The 18,295-nt window shown below is 32.4% G+C and overlaps 1 protein-coding gene across 3 annotated transcripts in view; it reads right to left on the reverse strand.

The window, feature by feature from the left end:
- Window positions 1–18,295, reverse strand: part of LOC110033761 (cysteine synthase) — a 75,936-nt gene that overhangs the window by 14,758 nt on the left and 42,883 nt on the right. The window contains exon 11 of one of the 3 annotated variants that reach the window (XM_020737842.1): window positions 9,914–9,995. The exons of 1 other annotated variant lie outside the window; for it this stretch is intronic. The gene's annotated coding sequence lies outside the window, so the exon portion shown is untranslated. Of the gene's footprint in view, window positions 1–9,913; window positions 9,996–17,571; window positions 17,932–18,295 lie in introns of those variants that run through there. One more of the 3 variants, XM_020737841.1, reaches the window with a different exon arrangement.

The following is an 18,295-nucleotide window of genomic DNA, read 5'->3' on the forward strand; positions in this document are numbered from 1 at the left end:
TATATATATATATTATTTAATATTAATATTAAGTTTAAATTTGTACTATTATAACAAATATTGATTGCACTAAAAAAATAATAGTAAATAGATTTATTATAGTTATGACAGTTCTGTCGTAAATAACATTACTGCATAAGAGTGGAATGATCATTACCTAGAAACAACTGCATATCAGATGCTTTCAAACACACAAAACAAACTGACAACCAATTTATCTGGATCAACTGCTGGTCAGTAGCTTATCTGGATCAGCTGTTTATCAGCAGATCATCAATAATATGCAGCTACCCCAAACTGACCCTCAGTGCAATCACATCGAGCCTAAAAGTCATATGTCTTGATATATGGACTTGGGTGTGGTTCAAGATGCTACATATATTCAATTGAGCGACAGTAATGTGTTAAACCACCTTAGTCATACTCAACAGTTTTGTACGTTACGCATGTCCGCTTAGGTGATCGTAGTGGGATACACACGCCTTTGGGTTGCAATGTGAATGTGCACGCCTGTTTAAGTATTCATATCATACTAAATTGTTTAGTATGATAAACATGTTGGCTTAGGTGATCGTAGTATGCTAAACCTCTTTTAACGTATAATATGAATGTTCGCATCTATATTGTGCTCAATCACTTAGTGTGCCACTTATATTTGCTTGAGCGATCGTGGCAAGCTAACTCTTATTTGCATCTTTCATGCACTTTTCTTAGTACATTCAAATGACAAGTTAATTTGTTAGATGAGTGACCTGTTTATTGGTCATAATACCAAAGCGAGCATTGCTCACAAGGATAGCTCAGCTAGCAATGTTGGTTTTCGTATTATAACCAACTTGAGAATGGTTATGCAACGACTCCAAAGACTATAAAGTATGACACTTGCATATTATGGACTCGCTTTTAATGTTTCTATATTTTAGAAGTATAAATGGATATTTTTCTATTATTTATTATCCTCCTACTTTTAAAATTGTATAAGTTAAGTCATATGTGAGACATCATCTTTAAATGTCACCCCCTTATTAATGTAGTTTAGATCTCTTAGATCTTTAGGACGAGGTCAATTTGGTGCGCCTGTCAAAGTTATATACTTAGATTTTACCCTACATTACGTACACACATAGATGTTGTGACTACGACACCATCTGGTGGATGGTATGCTAAGTGATATGTCTTTGAACATGCTTAATTTTTTTTACATTTAGCACTTATTTTGAATAAAAATGCACTTTAAATAAATGTATTTTCATGTTTATCTTGCAGGTATAATAGGTTGAACACATAGAGCGAAGTGGAGTTGAAAAGGAGCAACAGGAGATGAATGGAGCATATTGGAACCAGCAAGCCTAACGCCAATGCACCAGACTCTCGGCGCCAAGTCACTCCATCCAAGTGCCTTGGTGCGAGCTTATTGGTTCCTAGGCACCAGAACCAGCGAAACAACCCAAGTGGTCGGCGCCCAAGTGTCAACTTCTAGTTGACGCTACAATTTTTCTGCAGTTTCTTCACCACGACTTAGGGAGTTATGTGATGGTTTTAAGCAGTTTGAGAGGATATTTTTAGAAAGATCCAAAGCATTCTGAAATAGAGGAGAAGTAGAGAGAAGCCAAGGAGCCCTAATGAGATCTAGGGTTTGTAAATTTCACTTTTCATGTGAGATTGGTGAGGGGTTTAGAAAGAAATGTGTATGGGAAGCATTGCAACATTGCATGAATGTCTTGGATTCATTGTTGGGGGGAACTTTTCAACTCTTTTCAAAGGAGAAAAGCTGAATACCATGTTTCCATTTGTTTTGGACTAATTGTAAACAAATATTTAGTGTTTTTGTTTTGTTAAATGATGATAATTTCCATTGTAATCTTCATTCTTTGTGAGAAGATTTTCTTGATTTTTCTCTTATGATGAATATGTAGAATTTGTATGATGTGTTGAATGCTTTTAAAATTGGATTTTTATACTAATGTGGTGATATTTCTTTTTGTGCTTATTTTACTTATCATTATGGCTAAATGGTATGTTAAAATTTATTGTGAACCCATAAACACTTAGAAGAGCGATAACAAGAGCAACTAGGGAGATCACATTGAACAAGTGGGTGAAGAAAAAGTAGCCTATATGGCAATGCAAATAGCTAAGGAGATAGGTTTTGATGGGTATAACCTAGGGGTTTCTAGGGTGTAGGTAGAAACCCTTACTAACTTAAACCAAACTTCTTTACTCACTCGAAAGAGGGTAAACAAGATATATGCTCCAATTTGTCTAGCCACATTAGCAATTCTTGGTATTCGATCCTCCAATCCACTTATGCAATCACAAGAGAAAGGTAGTTTTTTATATCTTGATATTCACAAAATCAATTGATATAGATATGTTTAGCTTAAACTTAGTTTAGGAGTAATTGTTAGAAAAACCATTGTAATTTGCATTCCAAATTAAGACCTTTGTGTAGTAGACTAGAACTTCATGTAAGGGACTTGTTACCTTTTTCTCTGTGGGATCAACAATTCAAACTCAATAGAGCCCTATATTACTGAAATGATATGTATACTTGCGTGAGAAATGCATGTGAGTAATAATATATAATTTTAAGAACTCAATTAATTTGTTATAGAGCGAAACAAGTTTCTGGTGCCATTACTAGGATTTACATTATTGTGATAATCGTTAGGGCGGTTCAAGTATCTAGTGTCATTACCAGGGAAGACAATAAAGAACTTTTTAAGAGAATTTTAGTTGAATTTATAAGACTTAAATTTGGAAATTGTAGTGTTCTTATAGATTATTTTAGATATTGTGTCTTCTTTAAAAAGAAAAAAAATTAAAAATATTTTCGTGTATTTAACTTGTGTTATTAAAGAAGAAAATTAAAAAGTGTTTTTCTTAGAAAAAGATATTTAAAATAAGAAAGTTATTTTGATAAAATTTTTAATAAAATTTCTGAAATACAATTGCCTTAGTTATCTTAATATCGTTAATAATAATAAAACATTTCATTTTTACCGTCGTATTAGTACAAAAAATAAGTTAAGGAGGCTTTAAAGAAAACCAAGGGTGGAAAGTCCATAGGAACTTATGATAGCCCAATTGAAGTGTCAAAATATTTAGAAGATTTGGGAGTTTCTTGGCATACTAAACTATTTAATATTATTTTAGAAACCAAAAAGACACATGAGGAGTGGAGGAAGAGTATTTTGGTCCCCATTTTTTGGGTTCTAAATATACTGCCTGAGCTTAATTTTGGGTTCTAAATCCATGGCTTTTTCTGTCACTCTACAAAACTCCAAATTGAACCACCCTTGAGCTTCCCCATACCAAAAGAGAAAGTTCCCCATCAAAACCCCTCTCTGTTGAGCACTCTAACCCACTCCTAGACCAAGGTCGCATGACCTGCTGGTCAAAATCATACCTAGACCTTACACCATCTCAAACCAACACTTCAAGGAGGTTCGTTGGATTCTACTGAAGCTTCCATAAGCACCCAATCAGGGCTTCACCTCTTGGGATAAGTTATAATTCAAAAACTCTAAAAATCCCTTCAGTTTCAACAATTGTGACGAGAATGTTAATTTCATATGTATCTAGTCATATAGATGTGTTTGTCTCAATTAGATGAATCTGTTGGACCAAACCCCATGTAATTTGATTGAGTATCCAGAGAGATTTTAGCATTTTAGAGTGGACGGTTCTTGATTTAGAATGGATGTCATTCATTTGCACGTGTTTCGATCCAACAACGGAGGAGAAGTCGAATGGGAGATCTGTTCGTGAACAGCGAGACGCGTGGCAGACCGAGGTGTAAAGCACAACGAATCAAAATGTGTCGCGTGAGTCTTCGGAGCTGCCTAGGAAGAGCAGGCCACCACGTGGATAAGTAGATAAACAGGGTATTTTTTATTTAAATAAATTCAAAAACTTTAAAAAATCATAACATGGTGTATAAAATAATAATAATAAAATAAAAATACCCTCTTGCTTAGTGAAAGTATGAGAAAATGTGGAACAAAAATAAAAATTATTTAACTTGTCTCTGATTTTTAATTAATTAAATACTCTCTAAAATGTTATAATTTTGATTAAATAAGTAATAATCACTATGACTTGAAATTTGAGGGGTTTATTCATCATGTCAGTAAGGGTGTTCTCTGATTTTTCCAAAGTCAGAGGACACCTCTAAGTTTGAAACCCTAATTTTCAAGTCCAGATACCTATTTTTGCTTATAATAAGCATATAAATAAAAATATAAGTAAAAAAATTATGGGATTTGTTTTGGTAGGCTCTCTGTGGTCAGTGGACCTTAGGAAAAAAATAAATTAAGTTTAAATATTTATGCATATTTTAACTCACTAAAATTAAAATAAATATAATATAAAAAAATTACAAAAAATGATTCCACATTGTATATAATGATGATTTTAACCCGCTGTTAAAATTTGAAGCCAATTTGAATAGATTTGATCACTAAAGTCTATTTTCAAGTAAAATGGGATATTTGCATCAAAATAATTATAAGAAATAAACTATAATTAAGAAAATTATAAAAAAGTAGTTTTTTTGAGTTCCTTGTGATCGAGGGCACCTAAGAAAAATGTAAATTATTTTAAAATAAATAGTTCATTTTTTTAGCTACTTTTTAAATTAAAAATATATAAAAATTGACAAAGTATAAAAATGACAAAAAATTTATTCCTAATTGTTCTTTTGATCACTTGGGATTCGTTAAAATATTTTTCCTAATTTTTTTTTCTAATTTAGTTATGTATTTTTTAAATGTCAATAATGTATTTTCCTCAATTTTCCTTTAAAAATAGTTATAATAAATAAAATAAAACTTGTAAAAAAGAAAAGTTTATTTCTCTGAGTTCTCTGAACTTAGAGAGATTTAACAAAAATATAAAAAGCAATTTTTAAATTAAATTATATTTTCTATTTAATTAATCACTGAAAATCATATTTTTGTGAACTTTGAATAATTATGGAAATTTGTCCAAGTGGTCCTCTGATCTATGTGAACTTCCAATAATTTTCCTGTGAACAAAAATCTAACTTTGATTTATTAAATAAATTAACATTGAAAATCATATTTTTGAGCTAAAATAATTTTATAAAATAAAAAAAATATTAGAAAAAACATAATTTCCTCTCTAATATTTTAATTGACCGATGAGTTGGGTACTTTAAGAATTTTAAAGTCATTTGAGTTGTATTTAATGAGTTATGCGGTGGTGAGCCCTAGGGACAAAATGGTAATTTTAAGATTTTAATACCATAATTAAATTTTGGGTTAATCAAAGGGTAAATGGGTAACTTTGACCATAATAAACACTTTTGAATGTTTAAAACATAATGGGTTAAGAGGTAGAAATTGACTTGTTATATTTTTTTATGATACGGGTGAACTTGTAATTTTATAAATTGTTATGACTCAGAGGATAATTCAATTGGATAATCCTAAGGAAGTGGGCTTAAGCTAGGAAGATAATAATTTACTTATTTGAAGCCCCTAACTGGTGATTAGATGATAACATGAGCTTTAATGAGAATTGAATTTCACTTAATTCAACATTTTTTATTATTGAAAACCTACCCCGAGATTGGATTTAAGGGTTTAGTAGTAAGCTAGGCTTTATTTAAACTTGTTTAATGAGGTTTAGAAAGAGGAACATGATTAATACTTGAATACTCTTAAACACTACAAGCCCAACTTTAGTGGTGGGTACAAGATCCTTGATTACTTAGGCTTGCCCTAGGGCATCTACTTACATAATTCTTAAATAAATCATAAAGTGAATGTTTGAGTACCCCATTCTTGGGATAGTTAAAATTTTAATGTTCGCTGAGCATATGGTGTATTAATTCTTTGAAACTAAATCTAACTTCGGGTGATAAATTGAATAATATAATAAGTTCAAACGAACTCGAAGTAATTCAAGAGGTTGTAAAAGTTGTCTATAGTTATGCCCCGAACAATTTTATAAACTTTTGGATATTTTGAGATATTTTGAAGGACAGTGAACTTATTATTCTTTGTTCAAGAAAATCATCCATTAAAACTTTTAGAGACCCACCAAGTTATGCCTCGGAACCCGTTAATTCACCTAAATCAATAAAAATACTCTACACTACTTATCCTACATTAATTGACCCAATACTCAAGGATTTGAGTCTTCTTTAAGGTATTTAAATCGTTGTGAGCAACTGGGGATATTTGTTTCTGCCACATATGGATCATCAGGCATTTGTAAGTCTGACGCCTAGATGGTTAGGGCAATGACGATAATGCTAATGTGTGTTAAAATGAGGAATATGATGTGGGATTTTAGAATATTATATCATACCTCAAGGACCTTTAATAAAATGAGAGGATAAGAACCGATGATACTACTCGACGATTCTTGAGAAGATGATTGCCCTCGATCTTAAGTAGTTTGTAGTCCTAAACGATTAAATTAATAACCTGTGGACTGCACCACTCCACAAAATGTTTTAAACGTAAATCTCTTTTACATGATAAAGTAAATTTTATATGCATGAAAATTCAATTCAAAATGAAAATTTCTAAAGGTCCACGATTAATCACTTGGATCAAGGTTAGGACTGCTCTCCATAGATCAACGGGTTGGTAATTCTTACTTAAGGTCAGGAAGCACACAGTTCAACTCTGAGCCCACACCTTTACTAATGTCTTACACCCTATTTTGGTCTTCCATATGTCACTACGAGTTTTCTTTTACTTTTGTTTTGTTATGACATGTTTTCTGACTTTTTCTCATATTGGATATTTTCTTTTACTTTCCTGTAATTTATTTAAATTTTCTGCAAATAAATTATGCTTTATGACGTTGATCATGCAACATTAGTTGAGGCTAAAGTACGCATTTATATTTCATGCAATGCAATTTTATTCATTTACTTTACATCATTTTTCTTATCTGAGTTCACTTACTTTGCCTATAAAACTTTATTAAAATTGAAAATTACAAAACCATTTTAAAAACTAAAATAACATTTTCAGAACCAGAACAACAAAACAACAATTTCATAACATCCTCTTGAACTTACGGGAGTCCCTCAGATGAGATAACACATAGTTACTAATGAGATCTCTCCAGTTTAAATGAGCTTAAATTTTTTTTTTTAACTAAGTAAATTCAAAAGAAAATAGTGCTACCATAACAAGGGAACCGTGGGATCCTAACTAGTGTCGCTCTAATCAACTTTAACTCCTCTCCCCCCAATAATGCTTGAACAAAACCAAAGCTTGTCACTTAAACATACCTGATAAAACCTTTTGAACCTTAGATCTTAAGATTGCTACTTCAACAAAGAGCTTGGCTTCTTCAACAAAGAGCTTGGAGCTAACTTCATGGGCAGCATGATGAGGATGTACAGAAGAACAACTTCAAGAAAGCAAGTGGATCTAAAACAACAAATCTTTTCCTTAGATTTAAATAACAAATCATAGGATTTTGAGGTTGTTTACGTAATGCAACATAAATCCTCACCTTATCTTTAGGTCTTTGAATAATCATTTTGTGCAATTTAAGCTCTAACTCACTTTAGGCTCGAGGTTGTTGTTCTTTATGACATAAATCCTCTTATCTTCTAGGTTATTTGTATGATTGTGTCATGAAAATGTAAGCCCTAAATAATAAATTGGCATAATAAATTATTTAATAATATATCTCTAAAATTGAAGCCTAACCATAGGATAATCTGGGAAATCACTGAGGTTCTCCTTATAATTCGTTGCTTCCTCTAGTTTTTTCTCATTGGCTTCCATAATAATTGTTCTAAACTTGAGTTTTGCCCATTTGGCACTCCTTTGTCTGACCTTTGAAAAGTCCTACCCTTTTGAAATTCTTGAAGACATTACTTTCTAATTTAAATCAAGAGTTTTCTTATGTCACCTCGGCCATTTAAGATGTAATTAACTATAGGGGCTTGCCCTTATAGAAAACTTTAGAACACAACTTAATATAAACCTTATCTAATCTTTTATATTAGATAGGGGGAAATTATTGGATGTCATAAATTATTTAGTTTATTTAATCGAGCATCACTAGTAAGTAATATGTCTATCCTTCGGGGTAGATAAATTACTTATTGTGTTGTGCTCGTTTATCTAAACTATTGTATATATGGGATTGGTTCGGTTGCGTATTTTTAAAAATTAAAATATTACTTTCCAACATTATAATATACATGTTAAATTAAATTTCACTTCTTCCCAATTTGGTGACTGACATCCTTCTTTATATTCTGCACTGCCTCCAAGATACTTGTCAAACTATCAGCACGTCGAGATGTTGATGATGTGGGAGGGCAAGAATACTGATCCATATAAGAACTTCCTCCATGCGCCATACAAAGATCGATGTTGTCACACCTTAAGATAGATTGGTCCATCGGCTTCCAAGGAAGAAGTATCTTTTCCCAACTTTCATAAGGGACCTGAGCTTGACTACAAAGTGAGAAAATAACTACAGGGTTTCCAAGCCAAGTCATAAATCCATTGAGTGCAACTCTAATGACAGATATATAAATAAGTTCCCCCACATCAATAGGTTTTACCATTTGAATACAGTAATTAAGGATTGCACTTTCCTTTGTCACTTCCTTGATGTTCGGGGTAGGAAATAATTTAGCATAAATAAAAAGTGCCAAGGCATGGAGGATGAATTTAATCTTTCAATAGAAAACGTAACCTTAAAATTGCTTCTATATTTCCAACATTCATCGTTGTTTGCTAGGAATCTGAAGATCTCAGTCAAATTGTCTCTAGTCAGAGTAAAGTTAGCAAATTGGCAAATTGGCATGCCATCCACCACGATCAACTAATTGATTTTTGAAGGAGTGAAAGGTACTAACATACTTTGAACATAAACCAATCCTTGATTTAATCCATGAAGATTTGCATAAAACTCTTTCACAACAGAGATCACATCAGTGATAATGGTGTAGAAAACCACTTCCCAACACCTCTCTATAATAATTGCCTTGATCTGCCCTCGAGTGCATAAAGAACATTAGTTAATCCAAAGTTTGATCCCTAAACCTGTGGTTAGGTTGGAAAGATCCAAAGTTCCCACTTCCCTTCTCTTAAGGGCTAACATCTCGCTTTGATTTTAAATAATCTGGACTAAATTGGGGATTTTAGTCTGTCACTCTAAACTCTCCAATTCTACGTCCATCAAAACTTATTTTCATATTTATTTGCACTTAACCTCAATGACTACATTCTCATCCATGAGGCTAAATGTGATTCTTACTATGTTGGAAGATAGCCCATTTTCGGTCACTACATTTTGAAATAAATTTTAACAAATCAATTAGTCAGATTGACAAGTAAATGGAGCATAGAGTTTGAATCATCACAATTTATGAAATTTTAAAAGCACTTCTACTAAACTACATTCCTACACATAATTTTTCCTCATTGTAGGGAGAAAGACAATGGAAACTACTCAAATCTCATATGTAAGAAAAAAATAAATGGATTTATAGATAAATAAAAGTTACAATACAAGAAGTACACAACTTATCTTAAATTCTTTCCCAAGCAATCATTCAAGTTCCTTTGAATCACTCACTCTCCTTACAATTCACTCCAAACTTACTTGGAATCTATAGTCAAGAAGATATCTCTCACTTCTCCTCTTCTCCTCCAATTCCAAAGCAAGCCTCCAAGAATTTCTCCTTTATAGGAAGAATCCACTTCTCTACAAAAGTCTCTCTTTTCCTCCTCCCAAAAGTCTCTCTTTTGAATCTTCAGAAGTCCCTTTAAATAGAGCTCTCAAAATCTCTAAGAGTCTCTTCAAACACCTATTAAAAATTCATCCAAATTCAATGGATCTTCTAGATAACCATCATCGACTCCTATGCGCAGACTCTCTGTTGTTCGGTGTCAGATTAACATTGGCCTTTTTGCTTCATTTGACTCTAATTTGCTCCATTTTCACTCTATTTGCTCCATTTACTCTATTACATGTACCTACAACCAAAAACATCAAAAATACCTTCATTAAAGTATAATATCAATAAAAATAAGCATTAAATGTACGAATTAAAGCAACATACTTTAGGCATGTCAGCAGTCTTTTTGTAGGAATCCATGTCCAACAGAGATGAGCCGTAATGATTTATGCTAATGTCTTTTCTGCAAGTGTTGTTAAGCTTTCCTCCCATCGCACATGGTTCACTATGTTTCATGTAGATAGCTTTATGTTAACTTGATTTTCATGCAGGTCAAGTTTTTTTTTAATTTATTATGTAATTTTTAGAGTCCTAGGACAGAGTCTGTAGTGAAAATAAGATACAGGTACAGCTTCTAAGGCACTTCAGGTGTGGAACCATGTGACGGGAACTAGTCTCATCTCTTAATATATTGATGTATAATATTTTGAACCAGACATGTATGTGTGGAGCCTGACCACCTTTTTTCTTTTTTGGGATATGTTGTCGACCTAGTGGCATGCAAACTTTCTTACTATTTATATGTTTGGCTTGAATTTTCTTGCTCAGTGTGTTGCCCATTTCCTCTTTCTTTGATTGTGGATTGCCTGGGAATCTTATGAAATATACTTTAGTCTCTTTAAGGACCCTAAAATATATTTTTTTCACAAAAATCATAATAAAAGATTAAGATTAATTAAAATTTATGATTAAAATATTTCAACTATTTAAAACTTGCACTTTACTTTTCTGCATAGTCTTTGGATCGATTTTAAAATGGGTTGCATGCATGGATATATCCCTATTCATATTTAATAAGCCCCCACACTTAAGACTTTTGATAACAGCATCAAATTGCATATCCTAAGAAGTCCCCATGCTTTTTCAACCAAAATGGCCAAGCATAAATTTTATACTTAGGTGGTTGTCTAGTATGTTTAGAGTGTTAGAGACGTCTCTGACCCAAACATAGTATAAGTCATTTATGGGAGTGTTTTTAGCTTTGTAGTTACACTTCTCTTTTATTGTCTTTCTAATGGCTTCCTCGTCACTCCAACAGTTATAAGTTCCACCTCTGTGAGCTCTACCTTCATAGATTCATAGGATTTAGAGTTTTTTTACCTTAGGGCTAGCAATTCAATTGGATGGCACAATTTGCGGATTACTGACAAGGGATCTTTGTTTATGTTGGGTAGACTACATTCATGACCAAGTAGACTTAGGGTCCTAATAGCTTGGTATGACAGATCTGTGGTATCCTGATCTAGCTATCTCTACGTGATTAAGATTACTCCACCTCTTCTTTGTTGAGCTCTTTTGAGCCCTGTTGTCATTTGTGACTTCCTTGATGTCATCTCGTAGGCCCTGATTGTGGATAGGTTGCCACTTAATTGAGAAAAGGGCATTCACCCTCTACCTTTATGGCCTTGTTAGGCCTTGGAAGTGAAGTGTTGATCCTATGAGTCGACTCGGTTATTTCTTAGGCCTTGTATGTCGATGAGCCACTACCCATTTGGAATCTGAGAGACTCACTCTCTTTCCTTTTGGCTTAGCTAGAGCTTTGAAAACATTAGGATGTTCTTAATCAAAATAACCATTCCTTTGTTGACATATTTACCAATTATCACAAAAATGTAAGTAAGACTCATTTTACTCTAGGGTCTTTTGATATCCCCCAAGATGTTATTAAACAAGGGGATACATTCCTTTGAAAGTGTTCTTGAACAAAATATTCTTTTTGGTTCTTTGGTTATTGGTGGCTTATGTAGGAATTTTTTATGAATGTCTTGTTTCGAGGTATTTCAGTTCGATCATATTCGAACATATACTCTTGATCTATCACACAAATATTACTATACATATACCTTCCATCTTTCTTTTAAAATTTGTTTGTTCATTTTCATTATGTATCTCATCTTTTCCAATTTCATATTATTTTATAAGATAAGAGTGAAGATTAATTTGGAAAGGGAAATCATATAACGACGACATACACAAAGACAAGTTGGCGACTCCGAGTTTTAAAAAGAACCAAAACCATATTCATCATCAAGAATAAAGATACCTATTACACAACTTATTTTATCACTCAATACTAAGAGTTAACAAAAAAATAAGAAAACACTTGATTTTAGTGAGCTAGAGAAATTTTAAATTTTAAATTAAAAAAAAATAAATTTGCATTAATTTTATGAAATTTGGCAACCATTCATACTTAGTCATCTTAATTTTTATAGTCAATTTGTAAGTCCTACTTTTTCTAATAAATATCATTCCATCATATCGAGCACTTCATGAGACCATTCATGCATGATTTTACTCCTTGGGCCTAGCTGACAATACATTTCATGCAGGGTTGTAAGTCCAATCGTGTCGGGCTTACTTGATCCTTTATAAGGTTGAACAATAAGTTCTTCATTTGTTGCATTTTCTCTCTTTAGATTTCACTCTGATATTTTACTTCTTCCAGTAAACCTCGTGTTAGTCTTAAGATTCTGAAGTCATTCATCTAGTTACGATGTAAATTCTCACCTCTTAGATTTTTTCACAATCATATATCGTGTGTTATAATTCATAATATTCTAATAAAACGCTAACTTCACCATCAAATAAATATATATCAAAATTAATAAAGTTGAATAATATGATAGGAGATGACACTGAGTCTCTTAATATTTTTGACATCTCTTACTTTTTCTCCCTTAGATTTCATGGATAATTGTTCCACTTTTGAGATGTCTTATTTGACACTCTTAATAATCAATTGTGGAAACTTTAAACGTAGAAATTACTTGAATACTAAACTGCAAACTTAATGGTGAGTTTTCTTAAGCAACCTCATTGCTTAAGATGAAATTAACTATAGAGGTTGCATAAGAAGTTAACAACCCTGATTAATTTAAACCTTATCTAATCTTCGTATTAGGTAGGAGAACGAATTTTTGGTTAAAATGTAGATCACATAGATATCCAAAATTCCTTTAATTAAATAATTGAATCATCATGAAATGATATTTCTATCTTTCGAGTCGATATATTACTTTTGATTTCATGTATGGTTATCTATATAATTAAATATTAGAGATATGTGTGGTCCTTTATTTCAATAAAATCATAAATAAAACAAACACTGGTCTCTTTTACATAATCATATAAGGTGAGGGTCAATTTCTTAAATTTAAGGCAGGTTCTTCACTCGGTCTTTCGAAATCAGGATTTAGCTCTACATGTTTACTCTCCTACATAGGGATATATTCTCACTTTATCTCCATTCTCACTTTGATGGCTTTACATTATTCCATGGTCTAATCCTTTGGGTTCACTTTGATGTTACTAGGGAGCATCCTTTAGGGTATATTACTATGAATTAACTAACTTTCCAATTTGATTCTTCATGTTCCTTATAACTACAACTTGGCATTGTAGTCAGCTCCTCATCTAATCAATCTCCTCTAAAGATGGTCTCTTCTTCTAAAACTAAGAATTCAAGGTGAATCTCGGTGGGTTTGTTCACCTTGTGTTACTACTGCCTTAGTGGTTCCAATTTTCTACAAAGTTGGAATGAGTGCCTCCCCTACTGGTTTCCTATATTTGAGTTGTTACTGTTCTAATTGAACTTGAGGTAATTTTCCAACTTGGTTTATATGTTTTGAAATAAGGATTGTTTAACTGGTATCGTACTACATACATGATCTCTAAGGAAATGCTAGATCTCCTAGTAGTCTATGAGTCGTCCCCTAAGAGAGTAAGGATCCTGGCACTAAATTCATTACAAAATTTTCTAACTTCCTACAGCTCGTAGTAACATGTGAGGCTAAGATAGTTAGTATATTAGTCTCATGCGCAGTAGCTACTTTCTTAGGTGTAACTCTCAGAAGGCCATTGAAAGTTATTAATAGGCATTGTCTAAATCAACTCATAGGCATCATAAAATGGTTTAGAAAAGCAGGAACATCCAGTTGCAGCGTCTATGATCTATCTTAAGGATCCCACTAGCACATCGTAATACATATGTATAAGTAGCCAGCCATACAGGGCATGTCGTGGGCACTTCATTGGTAGTTCTTTAAATCTCTCTCAAACTTCATAAATTAGCTCTCCATCTAGCTGAATGAAGAAAGTGATTTCATTCCTAAGTTTAACAATTTTGGATTGAGGGAAATATTTAGACATGAATTATTGAGCCAAGTCAGACCAAATGGTGATTGATCATAGTTTAAGGAGGTTGGACATATCTTGACATTATCCCTAAGTGAGAAAGGGAATAGCCTTATTCTAACAACATCATTGGGTACACCATTATACCTAAATATGACACACTATTCTATGAAGTTGGCCAAATGATGGTTTGGATCCTCAATTAGTGATCCTCTAAATGGGTTATTTTGAATCATTTGGATGATTGTAGGTCTCAAATTAATGTATTAGCTTCTATGGTACAATATTTAACACTCAGATGGATTTCCTCTATCGACGGGCTAGCATACTCCCTAAGGGGTATTAGATGATTTCAAAGTGATTCTTTTGAGATTTTAGAATTTTTAAATTTTTTTAGCGTTTTTCAATTTCAGCGTCAAAGGGTATTAGTTCAGCTAAACAACGCCTACATATGCAACAATGATTTTCCTACAAGTGACCCTAATATAATACAAAACAAAAAAAAAAATAGAAACTACAAACACAAAAAGTAAAACGTTAAAAACAACTAACATGCAAACATACGAACAAAAATACAATGATGCAACTTTTTTTTTTAATTTTGAATTTTTCAAAAACACATAACAGAATGACATTATGAAAAGAGCACATATAAGTAAAAAAAAAGAAAGAGTTCAAACCTAAAATCAAAATGTTTCACTAAAATTTTCCTAAATTTAGAAAATTTTACTTGTTTTTCTTATAATGGTACCAAAAACTTGATGTCCATAATTGCTGTAAAGAAATTGGTCAATCACACAATTATACATATCAATCAAGTAATATACAAAATTTAAAATCTATGTATCGAGCTCAAAAAAAAAACTTGTCAGCTTTACTAATATATTAGGTTCTAGTTAAGTAAACTGCTAAGTCTAGTTTGAAGGTTGGAATTTGTAGAAAGTAAAAAATTGTAAAATTCTAATGCATAAATTAGAAATAAAACTAAGTTTCATTGGAGTTTTCAGAGGTAAGAGATGCATACTCCTGTGAAATTGGTTTAATGATTCCTCGATGTTTTATGTATGAGTTTCCTATATTGTTTTTATGACTAGGAACAAACTCCTTAGCCTATGTCTAGATTATACTGGAAACCTGTATTACTTTTAAGGGGGCTTAACTATGCAAGGTTTTCCAGAAATCCTATAAACCCAATTCTACGTTATACTCTCTTATTGGCAATAAGTACATTTCACTAGGTTAATGTGTGTTGCCATACTTATTCTTCCATTGAAGTTAAAAGTTCTAGATCACAAGAGATTTTAACTTCCTAATTAGTCATATCAAGAGTAAACAACGATTGGAATATTAAATAATCAACATATGAAATCTAAAACACGGAAAAACATTAGGAAAGACTTATTGATCAAACTATTGATCAAGCACAAGCATACATCATAGAAGTATTAAAGAGAATTAGTTACTATGTATGATGGAAGAAAACATTGGGATTTCCATTAAAAAGATTAAGAAAAACAACATAAGAAGGTATAAAAAACTCATACCCAAGCAAATCGCTCCTTACAATACGTGAAAATTCTCTCACATAACTCTCTATAGAAATCTTCTTCAAGAGAGAACCAATGAAGAAAACTCTATGGTTTACAAAGACTCTTCTAAAACCAATAAAAGAGGAAGTTTCGATAGTCAAGTGTTCCCCTTAAAGTTCAATTATGTGTTCTTATATAGTTAGGGCTCATATTCGACAAGAAATCCTTCAAATTTCATCCATTCACAAAACAGAGCATCGTGCACAGAGGGACGACATGGGCACATTGGGTTGCGTCAAGGGCATTTCAGACGCTTGGTAAGGTAGAGTGGGTGTGCTTCCCCTAGGTGTGTGTGTGCTACCTATCCCTAAAGGGCGTGGGTATTCCTCTCCTTGTCACGGGCGTGACAGTGTTCATTTAGTTACTTTGTCATATTTAACTCCCTAAAGCACGCTCAGCATCCGTATTATGTAAAATTTATTCACTCCTCAAGGATGCAATAGTAGTGTAAATTCATCTAATTTTTGTTATCAAATTTATTTATTAAACCCTTCTCTTAAAAGTATACTTTGATACATTCAAGTATGATACATTAGTATATTCATATTTTTGTAGTTAATAAATAAAAATTTATAATATTACATTTTAATAATATAACAATATAAATATCCCTACTAAGACTCAAATAAGACATGAATATTTAATAACATACAAAAAATATGATGATAGCATAAACACATTATTAATAAAATTAACTTCTAAACATCTCAAAATTTGATATTTACTAATAATTAAATATATTTTATACACAAACTTTAAGCAAATCAACTATTTTGAAGAAAAAAACACTGCATAAATTTAACTAACCAATAAACTAAAATTTATTAATCCACCAAAAATTATTTGCATAATTTAAACTTCTAAATAAAAAAAACAAAGTTTCTACCCTAATAGAAAGAAAGGCGGTGGCTATAGTACCCATGCGAAAGAGGAAAGGTTATGGTTGGTGGATTTTTTTTTATTGGCCAGCCATTTTGGCATAGCTCGAATGCGGCTCATTATATTAGAGAGATAAATCTCTGCCATCTGCACTCCACAGTTCAACTGTTATGGATGATACTGACGTGCCAAAACTCACCATGAAGTAAGTTGGCAGCATACGCAAGTATACATGTGTAGTAAAACTAAAATTAAAATGTATCGCGTATTGGTCACACAGAGAAAGTCTAATAATTATTCCAGCAGAAAAATCGCTAGTTTACGAATCCCATGAATCTAGTTTGGCGGTTTCACAAAGAAGGTTATTAAGTCCTAAGCCTAATGAAGCAGAATAAATCACATGTAGTTAAGAAAGAACAGGCGGGTAAAAATATTAAAAGTTCTTTCAACATAAATAAGACTCATGCCTCTGTGATTCGGAGATGGTGGTGATCGTGGATTTTCTAAATGTTTTCCTACGTGATTGTTGTCAATCAGGGATTTATTAATCCTTATGCTTATGTCTAGGTCAAAAGAAGCCTGGAACACATGAACTTGAGGCTTCCTCAATCCCCATGGCATCCCGCGTGATTATTTCGATCCCCAGAAAGATTGAATAATTCCATTGGAATATGTTTATTCTCTCGAAATTCCATTGTTAAACCTTCGGTCCCACTATGCAACAATTAGAAGTCGTAATTTCACAAAACATTTAACATTCTAGTTTGTCAGACTATGAGTAAATTAAGATTATAGGTTAGTCGACAATATAGGCCATGAAAGCACAAGAAACCCTACAGGAAAAACATCTCAGAAGACCATAAAAAAAACCACTACCTCTACACCACAGAGACATGAATAAAAAATTAGTCACACATTATCAAGAAAACTATAGACACAAAATCCATGCAGATCATCATTGCAAGAAATAAACAAAATTAAAAACTTACGATAAAACTCATCTTCTCCAAAAGGGTAGCCCATTTTTCTCTCATATAATAGATCTCTCAATAGCTCACAAGAAACTCAAAAGAAGCAACTCCTCTTGAGGTTTCAATCCTAAAGGGAGAGCTTTCTCTAATCAAAACTCTAATTTTCTTACAGCCTCCAACCTCCCATGATACCCTAAGATCAGTCTCATGAGTGGTAATGGAGCTGGTGCCTTACATTGGGCACGAGGGCGCTGAACATGGCGTTCACCAAAGTTAAAGTGGGTACACTGTATTGGCGGTGCAGGTTTGCTCGTCTGAATTCGTTATATTGTGTTCGTCTTTATGTGTTTTGCTCCAAATTCTCTGTTTACTTTATCCTCTACATAAGATAAAAATAAATTTATTAAGCATAATATTAGTTAAAATGATGTAAAAACATGAGGAAATTAGGGGTGTAAATGAGCAGAACACCAACGAGCCCAGGCACAGCTCCTAGTCTGCTCGTTTGCTTAACCAGTGAAACACGAGCTGTTCAAAAACAATGAGTCATTTTTGGCATCTCTGATCACGTAGTCATAAGATGTTAAGGGTTGAGACAAGATTTAAAAACAACATTTGAATCTAATTTAATAATTTTTTTTTATATTTTCTTAATTATTACTTTTAATTGATTATAATTCTTTGTAGCCTTGTAGTCAATTAATTTTCTTAAAATACTACTCATCAATAGATATATATATATA

This window comes from Phalaenopsis equestris, unplaced genomic scaffold (genome assembly GCF_001263595.1).
Source record: "Phalaenopsis equestris unplaced genomic scaffold, ASM126359v1 Scaffold001281, whole genome shotgun sequence".
In the NCBI taxonomy this organism is placed as follows: domain Eukaryota; kingdom Viridiplantae; phylum Streptophyta; class Magnoliopsida; order Asparagales; family Orchidaceae; genus Phalaenopsis; species Phalaenopsis equestris.